Source organism: Martes martes, assembly GCF_963455335.1.
Source record: "Martes martes genome assembly, chromosome: 7".
NCBI classification, from domain to species: Eukaryota; Metazoa; Chordata; class Mammalia; order Carnivora; family Mustelidae; genus Martes; species Martes martes.
Genome location: NC_137894.1, coordinates 19,747,144 through 19,763,607, shown reverse-complemented (window position 1 = coordinate 19,763,607; position 16,464 = coordinate 19,747,144). Strand labels below are relative to the sequence as shown.

Genomic DNA, 16,464 nt, shown 5'->3' with positions numbered 1-16,464 from the left:
TACACAATTCAGATTGTGTGAAAATGCACCCCACTTCCGTTTTCCTTAAGTAATCAAGCCAAAATGATTTTTTTATGGACAAAAAAACAGGACAAAAAAAAAAAAAACCCAAAACCCCCCACACCCCAGTAGGAATAACTTCACGTTCCAATTTTAAAAGTGATGAATTAAAAGGAATACATGTGGAGTGACTGAAGCTACGAAGTTACAATTTTGGTAGAGCTGCACAAAGAGATTAAAGTAAAGGAATGGAAAACTGCTCATGCTGAGGTATGCATGGAGACGTGTTCTCATGGCTCTGTGCCTTGGTTTACCAGTGCTGCTCCTGTGGTTAGCAGTTTCCTGACTCACTTCCTGGCCTACCAAACTCCTACTCATCCGTTAAGACCCAACTCCAGCATCATCCTTGAGACCTTGTCTGGTTTTCCCTCTCTGGAGCTGCTTGCCTCTCCCCTGGACAGTGTACTCCCACCCCACATTTGCTGGAGACTTTTTTATTTTATTTTATTTTTTTAAAGATTTTATTTATTTGTCACAGAGAGAGAGAGAGCACAAGCAGACAGAGCACCCAGCAGAGGGAGAAACAGACACCCCACTGAGCAAGAAGCCTGATGAGGGACTCGAACCCAGAACGCTGGGATTGTGACCTGAGCTGAAGGCAGACACTTCACTAACTGAGCCATCCAGGCGTCCCTGCTGGACACTTGTGTTGTCCAGCTGCAGTTTCTGTGTCCTGCGTGCCCCCTGAGGACAGTCACCACACGTCACCATCATAGCGTTCATAATGCAATGAGGTGTGGCATTTCAATAAATGTTGAATAAATAAAAATGTCTTGGAAAATTGCAAACCATGGGAAGAAAAAAAAAAAGGCAATTTGAGGGTTTCAAAAAGCCTGGAGCTCAGCAGGAGACCCTCAGAGCACATGGGCCATCCTCCCCCGGCAGCCTGACATGGGACGGCTCAGCCCAGGCTGCAGAAATGAGCAATACTGCCTTCTTCCATTCCCTCGGTCCCGCATGCCCCCCCCGCCCCCCATTTCCTCCTTCCCACTCCCAGTCCAGCCCTCCTCTGTGCCTAATCGTTATCACATGCACACCCAACTGCTCACAAACACAGACTTCCAGAAAGGAAAAGGAACAGCCACAGGTCAAGGGTATTGTCCACGGCCAAATTTTCATCTATTTTCAACCTCTGGATAGTTTGTCCCTTACTTGATGCTTCAATTTTTGCTCTTTTAATTCGATCTTCTAACGTAATGAGTGACGGGCTGGAAGAAGAGGATTGAGGGCTGCAGGCCAGCAGCAGGAGAGCCGTACCTGCGTAAACCACCACCGATGGCAGGGGGCCTATAAAAGTCACCTTTGCCTTTCATGCTTTTAGTGATGTCCCCAGACTCCAGAGCTAGAGTCCACACTGAGCATGGAGTGCAGCCCACAAGCCCTAATAACACACCCATAAGAACAAACACCTCGCAGAGAAGGTACAGCCGGCACCAACCCTGGGCGTCTACAGGGCCAGGCTGCTGGGTACAAGCCCTTCCACAACTCCCCTCCTTTGCACAAGGCAGCTTGTCCTGCCGATCCACAGAACACACAGAACTCTGGGCGCCAAGTGGGGACAGCTGGGTCTGGACCCCTGCACCCCGCACACCCAGATGTGTGCTCTGGGCAAGGCCCCTCAAAAGCCCTCTCAAGGGCTGTGAAGTGGCTGCAGGGACACTGTCCCATAACACACCCCTCGGACTGCAGGTTCTTCTCCAACTAGAAATGCCATGAAATGAAGAAGGGGCGCCTGGGTGGCTCAGTTGGTTAAGCATTTGCCTTCCACTCAGGTCATGATCCCGTAGTCCCGGGATCGAGCCCCGCATCGGGCTCCCTGCTCAATGGGGAGGCTCTTTCTCCCTCTGACCTTCCCCCCTCTCATGTGCTCTCTCTCTTATCTCAAAATAAATAATAAATAAAATCTTTAAAAAAAAAAGGAATGAAAAAGTACATTTGGAAAGTACAACAGTCATTCCTCTTGCCTGGGAAAGTGTTTTGTGTTGGTCTCAGCCTATTGAGAGTAATGCTACTGGCTAGGAGAGGCTGCGGGCATTCACCTGCGCCCCTGTTACCTGTGATGAGCCCCCAGAGACATGACCCTGACTGGAGCTAATGTTGTGGCTAGACCAGCCCTTATGCTTCTTAAAACAACTGTAAGACGGTCCTCAGCAACACTCATCAGGGAATTCTGATAAAATAACGCCTATTAGTCAAAGTTCCCGGAGGGTACCCCATACACCCAGGGCCACTTAGGGATGCCACGATGGGGTGGGGGGTCGGGGGGAGAGGCCACTTGTGGCTTTGCCTTTGCTGTGATTCAGGGCAGGGTAGGTGCCCAGGATTTCATAGGTTCACTCTTAAACCATAAGAGCAAGTATTAGGGCACAGGAAGGGAAAAGCAGGGTCACTCAAGAGGTCAGTTCTTTGGGTCACCCAGGGCTTTCTAAGAGGGAATCTTCAGGGCTGGGGTGGCCTGGCTCCTTATCTCATCATGTAGCTTGTAACTTCGGGCAGTGTGTTTATTCAGGATGGATGGCTTTGAAAAGAATGCCTTGATAATTAAAAGCTTAATGTCAGGCACATACACTATAGAGACCCTTTCCCCAGAGCCCATTCCCCTTCCCCTGGTGTCCCCCGCATTTTCCAGGGCTCAGCTGCTCAGGGGCTCAGCTGCTCAGGGAGGCCTCCCAACACCTTCCTTAATGCCTTCCGCCTTCCCCTGTTCTCTCCCTCCCTCGGGCCCACTCCTGGTCCCCCTCACTCTCTTCTGCTTTCTCCTCTGACCACGGCATTTACCACCTCCACACATGCCCTAGGACTGGTTCATTCTGTTCATTTTCTGTTCCACGCATCAAGAATATAAGGGGGCGCCTAGGTGGCTCAGTCATTCGGGCGTCAGCCTTCTGCTCAGGTCACGATTCCAGGGTCCTGGGATCAAGTCTGGCATCGGGCTCCTTGTTCAGCAGGAAGCCTGCTTCTCCCTCTCCCACTCCCCCTGCTAGGTGTTCCCTCTATCTCACTGTCTCTCTTTCTGTCAAATAAATAAATAAAATCTTAAAAAAAAAAAACGAAAACGAGTATAAAGCTAAGATTTGGGTCTGTGTTATTCACAGATGCCTGAGAGAACCTACAGCAGCTCTGATGGGGAAAGACTTTCTCGATCTCTCCACAACCTGCCTGCTACCCCCGCTGGAACAATATGAAAAGATCCTAGTTCCCATATTTCCCCGGAAAGGGGCAACACATTACACTGTCCACTAGCCTCATTGGCCTAATTAGCTTATTGTGTCACACTCTTAACTGTGGGCATAAAATAGCCTAATGCTAGAGGAGGAAGGAGAAGATAATTTGGGGGGAGCAGGCAAGGCTAGCTAAGTCTTCAATGGAGCAAAAAGACCTAAAACAAGATTCTCACGGCGCCCATGGCTATGTCTGCATAAACTTGAAATGGCGTCCCATGTTAGATATCTATTTAAGTATTCCCGCTCTGAATTCAAAGCCACAGCCCAACACTTTCTACAGAGCGCACATTTTTTCAACTGAAAATTAAGATTCTATAATAAGGGAAAATCTATTTAAAATACAGGAAGTACCTAGTACCTCAGGGAATGCTCAAGACCAACCATCACCCACATGAGTAAATGCACAGCCCAGCGATTTACTGAGACCAATACTGTCATGGTGTGGCTGGGATTTGATTTAATTTTAAAGTAATTTAATTTTAATTTAATCTAAATGTAAAAAAAAAATTCCTACACAACCTTTAGAAAAAAACACTGGAGAAGATCTTTAGGATCTAAGGCTAGGCAAAGAGTTCTTGGAGTGACACCAAAAGTATAAGAGCAAAAATGGAATTTTATGCTATAAATGATGAGTTACAAGGATGAAAGACATACTATAGACTATGAGAAAATATTTCTGAACTACATATTTCAACAAAACCATAGACCATATACGAGTTTTGTCTTTTATTCTAAAGTTTAAACTGTTTTGTTTTATTGCTTGCTTAGTGTCCTCTCTGCCCATCTCTAATTCACCCTCAGTCTCGCCAAAAGAACTGAAAATATCCTGAGTATGATCTCACACATCAGATGTTCTGTTGGCTTTATTTTCTTCTTAGAGACCGCTGCACTGAGCCCCTATCTCCTGCTTTAATCTGGACTAGTAAATCCATAGGCAATCCATACACGCTGGTCATGTACATGTTGGGAAATCCTTCTGCCCCCGTCTCAAAAGTCTCTCTCAGGGCACCTGGGTGGCTCAGTCCTTAAGCGTCTGCCTTTGGCTTGGGTCATCATCCCAGGATCTTGAGATCGAGTCCCACATCAGTCTCCTTGCTCAGCGGGGAGTCTGTTCTCCCTCTGCCTGCTGCTCCCCTTGCTTGTGCTCTCTCTCTCCCTGACAAATAATTAAATAAAATCTTTTTTTTAAAAAAGTCTCTCTCTTTCCTGTGTTAGATCTCCTCTTCTCCTGTTTCTTGGCTTACAGTCTCACTGTGGGGAAGTAAGCTCCTTCAGGACTTTCCTGGCAAATCCCAAGTAAGCCAGGATGGGGAGCACTGGGGTCCCTCATACAAGTCTAGTAGGTGTGTAAATTGACACAATTGCTCTGGAGAATGGTGAGACATTATCTACACTGTAGTATGAAACTTAAGATGAGCTTGATATTTCTACCTATAGATATCTAACTGCTCCAGTACGATTTGTTGAAAAAGGCTATCATTTCTCCATTGTTTTTGACCTTTGTCAAAAATTGGTTGAGTATATTTCTGGGTTCTCTATTTTGTTCCTTTTGTCTATATGTCTCTCTCTCTCTCTGCTTTGATTAATGTGGCTATAAGTCTTTAAATCAAATAAGCTGATTCCTGCCCTTCATTCTTCTTTTTAAAAATTATTTCTTTGTCTGGGCAGCTGGATGGCTCAGCTGGTTAAGGCTGGACTCTTGATTTTGGCTCAGGTCATGATCTCAGGGTCATGAGACAGAGCCCCACCTCAGGCTCTGTGCTGGGCATGGAGCCTGCTTAAGACTCTTTCTGGGGGAACCTCCTACACTGTTGGTGGGAATGCAAGCTGGTGCAACCACTCTGGAAAACAGCATGGAGGTTCCTCAGAAAGTTGAAAATAGAGCTACCCTATGACCCAGCAATTGCACTACTGGGTATTTACCCTAAAGATACAAACGTAGTGATCTGAAGGGGCACGTGCACCCAAATGTTTATAGCAGCAATGTCCGCAAAAGCCAAACTATGGAAAGAACCTAGATGTCCATCGACAGATGAATGGATAAAGAAGATGTGGTATATATACATATATACATATATATATATATATATATATATATATATATATATACACACACATATATGAATACTATGCAGCCATCAAAAGAAATGAAATCTTGGGGCACCTGGGTGGCTCAGTGGGTTAAGCCTCTACCTTCAGCTCAGGTCATGATCTCAGGGTCCTGGGATCGAGCCCCGAATTGGGCTCTCTGCTTAGCAGGGGGCCTGCTTCCCCCTCCCCTTAGCCTGCCTCTCTGCCTACTTGTGATCTCTCTCTCTGTCAAATAAATAAATAAATAAAATCTTTACAAAAAAAAAAAAAGAAAAGAAATGAAATGAAATTTTGCCATTTGCAATGATGTGGATGGAACTAGAGGGTATTATGCTTAGCGAAATAAGGCAACTATCATATGATCTCCCTGATATGAGGAAGTGGAGATGCAACGTGGGGGGTTTGAGGGGTAGGAAAAGAATAAATGAAACAAGATGGGATTGGGAGGGAGACAAACCATAAGAGACTCTTAATCTCACAAAACAAACTGAGAGGGGCTGAGGGTAGAGGGGACGGGAGAGGGTGGTGGGGTTACTGACATTGGGGAGGGTATGTGCTATGGTGAGTGCTGTGAATTGTGTAAACCTGGCGATTCACAGACCTGTACCCCTGGGGCTAATAATACATTATATGTTTATTAAAAAAATTTAAAAATTAAAAAAAAAGACTCTCTCTTTCTCTCCCCCTGCCCCTCCCCCCACCACCCATGATCTCTCTTTTCTCTCTCTCTCTCTCAAAAAAAAAAAAAATGTTTCTTTCCCTTTCCATATACATTTTAGCATAAAATTGTCTACAACATCTACAAAAAAACTTGCTGGGGTTTTGACAGGAATTGCATTAAGCTTGCATATCTATTTAGGGAGAATTGATATCTTTACTCTGTTGCATCTTCCATTTCACGAATGCAGTATGTCTCTCCATTTATTTAGAATTCACTGATTTATTTCATCATCATTATGCAGTTTTCAGTGTATAAGTCTTATATATATTTTGCTAGATTTACACCTATGCATTTTTTAAAATTTATATTTTTTCTTTTTTTAAAAAAGATTTTATTTATTTATTTGACAGACAGAGATCACAAGTAGGCAGAGAGGCAGGCAGAGAAAGAGAGGGGGAAGCAGGATCCCCGCTGAGCAGAGAGCCCGATGCAGGGCTCAATCCCAGGACCCTGAGATCATGACCTGAGCGGAAGGCGAAGGCTTAACCCACTGAGCCACACAGGTGCCCCCACCTATGCATTTTTTTAAAGACAGTTTTATTTATTTGCGAAAGAGAGAGGAGGAGGAGAGGGAGATGGAGAGAGAGAGAATCTCAAGCTGACTCCGCATTCAGTGTGGAGCCTGAGCAGGGGTTCAATCTCACAACCCTAACTTCAGTACCTGAGGTGAAATCAAGAGTCAGATGCTTAACTGACTGAGCCACACAGGTACCCCACTTTTATTATCTTTTTGATGTCTGTACAGTCTGAAATGACATCCCCATTTGATTTCAAACATTAGTAATCTGTGTCTTCTATTTCTTTTTCTTATCATAGATTTGTCAATTTTATTGGTCTTTTCAAAGTATCAGCTCCTTTTTTCATTGATTTTCTCAACTGTTTTCCTGTTTCCAATTTCACTGAGTTGTCTTTTTTATTTCCTACTTGCTTTGGGTTGATTTTGTCTTCCTTTTCTAGTTTCTTAAGGTAGGAAATGAGGTTACTGAATTGAGACTTTTGTTTCTTATGTAAGCATATAGTACAACAAATTTCCTCTCAGTATTACTTTACCTGCATCCCACATATTTTGATATGTCATCCTTTCTAAATATATTTGAATTCCCCCTGAGACTTTTTCTTTGATCCATGGATTCTTTAGAAATGTGTTGTTTAATTTCCACATCTTTAGAAATATTCCTCATAACAGTCATGAAAAGTTACAATATGGCCAGAACTTCCATGTTAAAGACGAGTAAGATGGAAAGACAACATTTGGCAACCACACAAATATCTTACAGCAGGAAAAGGGAAAGGGAATGAGGAAATAAAGAATCACAGTCTATAAACAGGACACCTCACTATTACAATGGTTCTAGAAAACAGAAAATCTTTTCTTACTGTTTTTTTTTTTTCTCCCCATAGGTAAATCATCATTTTTCTATGGCTGCTTCAAGATTTTTTCTTTGTCTTTATTTTCCTTAAGTTTGACGATGATGTGTCTTGGTGCAGATTTCTTTGGGAATAGCTGTTTGGATTTGCTCTGCTTCCTGAATTTTTAGGCTAACATCTTTTTACCAAATTTAGGGAGTTGTCAGGCATTATTTCGTCAAGTATTTTTCAGCCTTGCTTTTTTATTTTTTATTTATTTTTTTTTAATTTTTTATTTATTTTCAGCGTAACAGTATTCATTGTTTTTTCACCACACCCAGTGCTCCATGCAATCTGTGCCCTCCCTAATACCCACCACCTGGTTCCCCCACCCTCCCACCCCGCCCCTTCAAAACCCTCAGGTTGTTTTTCAGAGTCCATAGTCTCTCATGGTTCACCTCCTCTTCCAATTTCCCTCAACTCCCTTCTCCTCTCCATCTACCCTTGTCCTCTATATTATTTGTTATGCTCCACCAATAAGTGAAACCATATGATACTTGACTTTCTCTGTTTGACTTATTTCACTCAGCATAATCTCTTCCAGTCCTGTCCATGTTGCTACAAAAGTTGGGTATTCGTCCTTTCTGATGGAGGCATAATACTCCATAGTGTATATGGACCACATCTTCCTTATCCATTCATCCGTTGAAGGGCATCTTGGTTCTTTCCACAGTTTGGCGACCGTGGCCATTGCTGCTATAAACATTGGGGTACAGATGGCCCTTCTTTTCACTACATCTGTATCTTTGGGGTAAATACCCAGCAGTGCAATTGCAGGGTCATAGGGAAGATCTATTTTTAATTTCCTGAGGAATCTCCACACTGTTCTCCAAAGTGGCTGCACCAGTTTGCATTCCCACCAACAGTGTAAGAGGGTTCCCCTTTCTCCACATCCTCTCCAACACACGTTGTTTCCTGTCTTGCTAATTTTGGCCATTCTAACTGGTGTAAGGTGGTATCTCAATGTGGTTTTGATTTGAATCTCCCTGATGGCTAGTGATGATGAACATTTTTTCATGGGTCTGGTAGCCATTTGTATGTCTTCCTTGGAGAAGTGTCTGTTCATATCTTCTGCCCATTTTTTAATATGATTATCTGTTTTGTGTGTGTTGAGTTTGAGGAGTTCTTTATAGATCCTGGATATCAACCTTTTATCTGTACTGTCATTTGCAAATATCTTCTCCCATTCCGTGGGTTGCCTCTTTGTTTTGATGACTGTTTCTTTTGCTGTGCAGAAGCTTTTTATCTTGATGAAGTCCCAGAAGTTCATCTTTGCCTTTGTTTCCTTCGCCTTTGGAGACATATCTTGAAAGAAGTTGCTGTGGCTGATATCAAAGAGGTTACTCCCTATGTTCTCCTCGAGGATTCTGATGGATTCCTGTCTCACGTTGAGGTCTTTTATCCATTTCGAGTTTATCTTTGTGTACGGTGTAAGAGAATGGTCAAGTTTCATTCTTCTACATATAGCTGTCCAGTTTTCCCAGCACCATTTATTGAAGAGACTGTCTTTTTTCCACTGGATATTTTTTCCTGTTTTGTCAAAGATTATTTGACCATAGAGTTGAGGGTCCATATCTGGGCTCTCTACTCTGTTCCACTGGTCCATGTGTCTGTTTTTATGCCAGTACCATGCTGTCTTGGTGATCACAGCTTTGTAGTAAAGCTTGAAATCAGGTAACGTGATGCCACCAGTTTTATTTTTGTTTTTCAACATTTCCTTAGCAATTCGGGGTCTCTTCTGATTCCATACAAATTTTAGTATTATTTGCTCCAGCTCTTTGAAAAATACTGGTGGAATTTTGATTGGAATGGCATTAAAAGTATAGATTGCTCTGGGCAGTATAGACATTTTAACGATGTTTATTCTTCCCATCCAAGAGCATGGAATGGTCTTCCATCTTTTTGTGTCTTCTTCAATTTCTTTTAGGAGTGTTCTGTAGTTCCTCGAGTACAGATCTTTAACCTCTTTGGTTAGGTTTATTCCGAGGTATCTTATGGTTTTTGGTGCTATAGTAAATGGAATCGATTCTCTAATTTGCCTTTCTGTATTTTCATTGTTAGTGTATAAGAAAGCCACTGATTTCTGGACATTGACTTTGTATCCTGCTACATTACTGAATTGCTGTATGAGTTCTAGTAGTTTGGAGGTGGAGTCTTTCGGGTTTTCCATATAAAGAATCATGTCATCTGCGAAGAGAGAGAGTTTGACTTCTTCCTTGCCAATTTGGATACCTTTTATTTCTCTTTGTTGTCTGATTGCTGTTGCTAGGACTTCTAATACTATGTTGAACAAGAGTGGTGAGAGTGGGCATCCTTGTCGTGTTCCTGATCTCAATGGGAAGGCTGCAAGCTTTTTCCCATTGAGGATGATATTTGCTGTGGGTTTTTCATAGATAGATTTGATGAAGTTCAGGAATGTTCCCTCTATCCCTATACTTTGAAGCGTTTTAATCAGGAACGGATGCTGGATTTTGTCAAAAGTTTTTTCTGCATCAATGGAGAGGATCATGTGGTTCTTCTCTCTTCTCTTATTGATTTGTTCTATCACATTGATTGATTTGCGAATGTTGAACCATCCTTGTAACCCAGGGATGAATCCCACCTGGTCATGGTGGATAATCTTTTTAATGTGCTGTTGGATCCTGTTTGCTAGGATCTTGTTGAGAATCTTAGCATCCATATTCATCAGTGATATCGGTCTGAAATTCTCCTTTTTGGTAGGGTCTTTGCCTGGTTTGGGGATCAGGGTAATGCTGGCTTCATAAAAAGAGTCTGGAAGTTTTCCTTCTGCTTCAATTTTTTGAAATAGCTTCAGGAGAATAGGTATTATTTCTTCTTTGAAAGTTTGATAGAATTCCCCAGGGAATCCGTCAGGTCCTGGGCTCTTGTTTTTTGGGAGGTTTTTGATCACTGCTTCAATCTCGTTACTAGATATCGGTCTATTCAGGTTGTCAATTTCTTCCTGGTTCAATTTTGGGAGTTTATAGTTTTCCAGGAATGCATCCATTTCATCTAGGTTGCTTAGCTTATTGGCATATAACTGTTGATAATAGCTTCTGATGATTGTTTCTACTTCCTTGGTGTTAGTTGTGATCTCTCCCTTTTCATTCATAATTTTATTAATTTGGGCGTTCTCTCTTTTCTTTTGGATTAGCGTGGCCAATGGTTTATCGATCTTATTGATTCTTTCAAAAAACCAGCTTCTAGTTTCGTTGATACGTTCTACTGTATCTCTGGTTTCTACCTCGTTGATCTCTGCTCTAATCTTGATTATTTCCCTTCTTACGTGTGGAGTTGGTTTGATTTGTTGTTGATTCTCCAGTTCTTTAAGGTGTAGAGACAGCTGGTGTATTCTGGATTTTTCAATTTTTTTGAGGGAGGCTTGGATGGCTATGAATTTCCCCCTTAGGACCGCCTTTGCTGTATCCCATAGGTTTTGGAGTGAAGTGTCTTCGTTCTCATTGGTTTCCATAAATTGTTTAAGTTCTTCTTTGATCTCCTGGTTGATCCAAGCATTCTTAAGCAAGGTGGTCTTTAGCTTCCAGGTATTTGAGTTCCTTCTGAACTTTTCCTTGTGATTGAGCTCCAGTTTCAAAGCATTGTGATCTGAGAATATGCAGGGAATAATCTCAGTCTTTTGGTATCGGTTGAGCCCTGATTTGTGACCCAGTATGTGGTCTATTCTGGAGAAGGTTCCATGTGCACTTGAGAAGAATGAGTATTCTGTTGTTTTAGGGTGGAATGTTCTGTATATATCTATGAGGTCCATCTGGTCCAATGTATCATTCAATGCTCTTATTTCTTTATTGATTTTCTGCTTCGATGATCTGTCTATTTCTGAGAGAGGCGTGTTAAGATCTCCTACTATTAATGTATTCATATCAATATGACTCTTTATCTTGATTAATAGTTTTCTTATGTAATTGGCTGCTCCCATATTGGGGGCATAGATATTTACAATTGTTAGATCATCTTGGTGGATAGTCCCTTTAAGAATGATGTAGTGTCCTTCTGTATCCCTGACTACCGTCTTTAGTTTAAAATCTAATTTATCTGATATGAGAATTGCTACCCCGGCCTTCTTTTGAGGCCCATTGGCGTGAAAGATGCTTCTCCATCCCTTCACTTTCAGTCTGGGTGTATCTTTAGGTTCAAAATGGGTCTCTTGTAGACAACATATGGATGGGTCCTGTCGTTTTATCCAATCTGCAACCCTGTGTCGTTTTATGGGTGCATTTAGGCCATTCACATTGAGAGTGATTATTGAGAGATACGTTTTTATTGACATTGTGTTATCTTTGAAGTCTTTCTTTCTGTCGATTATCTCTATATTTCTGTTCAATGCTATTCTTAGGATTTTTCCTCTTTTATAGAACCCCCCTTAATATTTCCTGCAGTGTCGGCTTGGTGGTTTCATAGTCTTTCAAGCCTTGCCGGTCTTGGAAACTCTTTATCTCTCCATCCATTTTGAATGTCAGTCTTGCTGGATAAAGTATTCTTGGCTGCATGTTCTTCTCATTTAGTGCCCTGAATATATCTTGCCAGCCCTTTCTGGCTTGCCAGGTCTCTGTGGACAGGTCTGACGTTATTCTGATGGGCTTTCCTCTGTATGTAAGGAGCTTCTTTGTCCTAGCGGCTTTCAAGAGATTGTATCTACAATTATGATTCCTCAATTTTACTATGAGGTGCCTGGATGTTTTTTTTGAATTTATAATCTTGGGGGGGGGGACCTTTCTACTTCTAGTACATGAACACTTGTTCCATTCGCAAGATTGGGAAAATTTTCATGAAAAACTTGTTCCACTATATCTTCTAGACTTCTTTCTTTCTCCTCCCCTTCAGGGATTCCAATAATTCTGACGTTGGAACATTTCATGGCATCATTTATTTCCCTGATTCTGTTTTCGTGGCTTCTAAGCTGTTTGTTCCAGGCTTCCTCCTGATCCTTTCTCTCTATTTGTTTGTCCTCCAGATCACTAATTCTATCTTCTGTCTCAGTTACCCTAGCTTTTAGAGAATTTAGATTAGATTGGAACTCATTGAGAGCGTTGTGAACCTCATCCCTGGTGGCCTTCAGCTCTGCCCTAACATTATGAACCTCCTCTCTGGTCGCTTTCAATTCTGCCCTAATCAATTCTGTTTGGTCATCCATGGCTTTCTCCAACCTAGCTATTGCCTGGATAATTGTTAGCCTGAATTCTCTTTCTGACATATTGTCTATGTTGATAGCCGTTAGCTCTGTTGCAGAAGGCCCATCCTCTGTATTTTTCTTCTGTTGGGGATTCCTCCTCCTAGTCATTTTGGTGAGAGATGACTGGACAGATGTAGGTGGATGTATTGACCGTGGTGCAGTCAAGGTGCACCCTGGAACGCTTCTGAGCACTCAGGATTCCCCACCCAAATGAGAGAAAAAAGAAAAGAAAAAGAAAAAAGAGGGAGAGAGAGAGACAGGAAAAAAAGGGAAGATAAAAGTGAAGGTTCAGCCCAAATGGGCCCCAGGGTAAGGTTTATGACGTATACAAACAAAAACAGACAAACAAAAAGACTGATAAAAGTATATGACGAGAGAAAAAATATATATATATATAAGCAAAAAAAAGGAGGAGCCTCGTCAAGAAGAACCCCAAGTATAAGATTTATATACTATCCGGACAAACATAAATACACAGAGACACTGGCAGAAGAAAAAGATGGGAGCATGGTTATAGATTCTCGGTGTGGGCGAGGAAGGTTATTTTGATTCTTCCTGGATGTATCTTGATATCTTTGTTAAAGGACTCAACTTTCCTAAGAAAAAGGGGGATTAAAAATTGGTTCACCTATAGGGGTAGCATTGCTTGGAGAAAGGGGATTACCTTGAAGTTTAACTCTATATGAATATTAGAAAATAAAAATAAAAAAGGAATAAACTGGACTAAACTAAATTAAAAATTTTTTTAAAAATTAAGAAAATAGAAAAGCAAAAGAAAAACACATGTGTATGTATCAAAAAATTCAGGTTAGAAGTTTATCATGGAATTTGATGTACTGGACATCTCACTGTGATGGTAAATAGGTTAAAAAATTATCTATATAAAAAAAGAAAAAAAATGAACCAGAATAGTGGGAAAGAATTAAAAATAAAAGTTGTATCTATGAAGTAGTGGTGGTTGTTCTCTTGTAGTCTTTTTTTTTTTTTTTTCCTGATTTGTTTTCTGCGGGAGGGGGCTGCCACGTGGGTTTTCAGTCAATGATGTTCCCTGAGTTAAGTCCTCCCGACCCCCTCAAGGGGGTGGGCTCTGAGAAAAACGTTTTTTTTCAGGTTTTTGTTCTCTGGAGGTTTTTATGTTTGTTCACTTCTTTTCTCTCGCCTTGACAGCTTTTGATGGTTTTTGGAGGTTTAGAGGAAAGAAAACTGCACCCCAACCTCCCTCTCAGAGAGAAGCCTCAGTCTGCTCCCCTGCAGGTGCTGCAGCCGCTGGGCCGCTGGCAGAGCAGGTTCTGAGTCACGGTCCCTGGGGACGCAGGATCTCCTGCTTGTACGCAAAACCAAGGCAGCTGTGGCTGTCTGGGCAGCTCCAGACCGCCAGAGAGGTTCCAAGCAGCAATCGCACACTGAGATTTTCCCGCTGGCTGGGGCTAAGAGCTCAGGTCTTGCGCGCACCTCTCCCAGGGGATGGTTTGGGGCGCGGCGCCTCCAGCTCTATCGGCTCTATCGCCGCGTGGGTCTATCGCCTCGTGGGTCCCAGAACACCAGGCTGGGCGTGCACCTCTCTCAGGGGAGGTTGAGGCACGCGAGCATCTCCAGTAAGGTGCGCGTTCTGCTGTCTGGTGTGGCTCCCAGCCCCTCACGGGAGCCGGACTCCACCCGTTCTCGGGCGCACTGGCGGCTCCGGGACAAAGACCAGGTTTCTCCGCCGCACTCTCCGGCTCAGCGCCAGGGGATGCTGCCCTGGGTCTGGGGACTTAAGCCCCTATCCCTATCCGCCCCGATTCCCACAATTTCCCCGCTCGAGTCTTTGCTCTTTTGAGTGCTTTCAACAAGACTCCAAGTTAATGCTGGTCCCCAGATGCCGGGCACTCTCGTATTGGGGTATTATTTTCCAGTCGGTCGCCTCTGGTGGCTCCCTCCCCCTTTTGTTTATCTTCCGATATCAGTCCGACGTTCCCACTCCACTTTACCTGCCCACTGGCGTCTTCTGGCCCCCGTAGAGATCCAGACGTGTATAATTTTGATCTCAGGCTGATTTCATGGGTGATCGGAGTTCTTTGGTAGGTAATCAGCTCACTTTAGGGTGCAGGTTGAAAAGGCGCCTCCTCCTACTTCCCCGCCATCTTGTCTCCCAGCCTTGCTTTTTTAATCCTCTCTTTCTGTAACTCTAATGACATGAATGTCAGTCCATAAGCCACTGAGGCTCTGCTCATTTTTGTTTCCAGCCGATTTCTTCTCTGGTGTTCAATTTGGGTAATTCGTATTGTTCCATCCTCCTGTTCACTGATTCTTTTCTCTTTCCCCTTAAGCCCAGCCACTGAGCTTTTTTATTTCATTCCTTTTGAGTTCTAAAACTTCCCTGTGGTTCTTCTATATTTCTTCTACTTCTTTGCTGAGGCTTTTATTTATTTTTTTATTTCAGGAATGTTCATAATTCCTCATAGAGGCATTTTTATCATGGACTACACATGAACATATCAAAGTCAAAACAATAAAACTATGAGAAGATAAGATAGGAGAATACCTTCATGTCCTTGGAGTAGGAAAACATTTCCTAAACATGACTAAAATGTGCTAATCATAAACAGATGATTGATGTATCTGACTATTTAAAACGGAGAATTTCTTTTCATCAAACAATATCCACATTAGAGTAAAAGCAGGAGATTTTGCATCACAGGTAAGTACAGAGGATTTATATCAAAACAAAACAAAACAAGACAAAGAACAAACAGAAAACCCTCTCTAAACATTAAGGAAAAGACAAACAACCCAGTGTGAAGCATGTGATAAGAAACCCCACCACAACCTCACTCTGAGAATCATAAATCAAAATTACAATGAGATGTCTGTTACACCCTCACTAGAATGGCTAAAATGGAAAAATAATTACAATAGACAATACCAAGTTATAATAAGGATGTGAAACAATAGGAACTCTTATACAATGCTGATGGGGGTATGAAATGGTATAACAACTTTGGAAAATAGCTTCTTGTTATCTACTTACATTAAAGATTACTACCCAATCTCATGTAATATCCAAAAGATATTTTAATTCTAGGAGTATATCCCCAAAATGCATGCAATGGTAACAAAAATCATGGGTTAGGAAGTTCAGAGCAACATTGTGCAAAATAGCCTCACACAGAAAAATGTTTGAGGTCCATCCACAGTGAATGGACGAATGAACAATATTATAATCCCAGTATGCACTATTACAAAGCAGTGAACATGAGTGAACAATGGCTATATACCACATGAATAAATTACACAACATAAAGGTGAATGCAAGAAGCCAGACACAAAATACATATGAAGTGTTTTTGTTTAGATGAAGTCCCAAGAAATAAGCAAAATTACACTATGGTGTTCAGAGGTGCATGCACAGTTGGTACAACTCGATAGAAAATAAAAGATGGGAATATCCTAAAAATTAAGATGGTGATCATTCTCAGTGGGAATGTAAAGGCAACAAATTGGGAGTACCTAGGGAGAGCCTTGGGTTACTGGGGAAGCTCCTTTTCTAGATTTTACTGAAGGTCATGTGGATAGTTGCCTGATGATAAATGGCTGAGCTTTATATTTTTGTTTTGTGCATTTTCTGAAATATGTTTTACATTTTCAATGAGAAAGGTTGAAAACAAATGGCTTATTTGAAAACAAATAAAATGCAAAACTTAAATTAGGAAAAGAACAAAACTGACTTAACAGAAAATAGGGAAAAATAATTTGACATGAAAAATGAAACAAAGGAAATAGGAATAAAG

At 42.0% G+C, this 16,464-nt stretch overlaps 1 protein-coding gene across 1 annotated transcript in view; it reads right to left on the bottom strand.

The window, feature by feature from the left end:
- The window catches only part of ENTREP2 (endosomal transmembrane epsin interactor 2), a gene marked incomplete at both ends in the record, with an annotated part of 474,734 nt that overhangs the window by 63,922 nt on the left and 394,348 nt on the right, over positions 1-16,464 (bottom strand). The gene's annotated exons all lie outside the window — the stretch shown is intronic.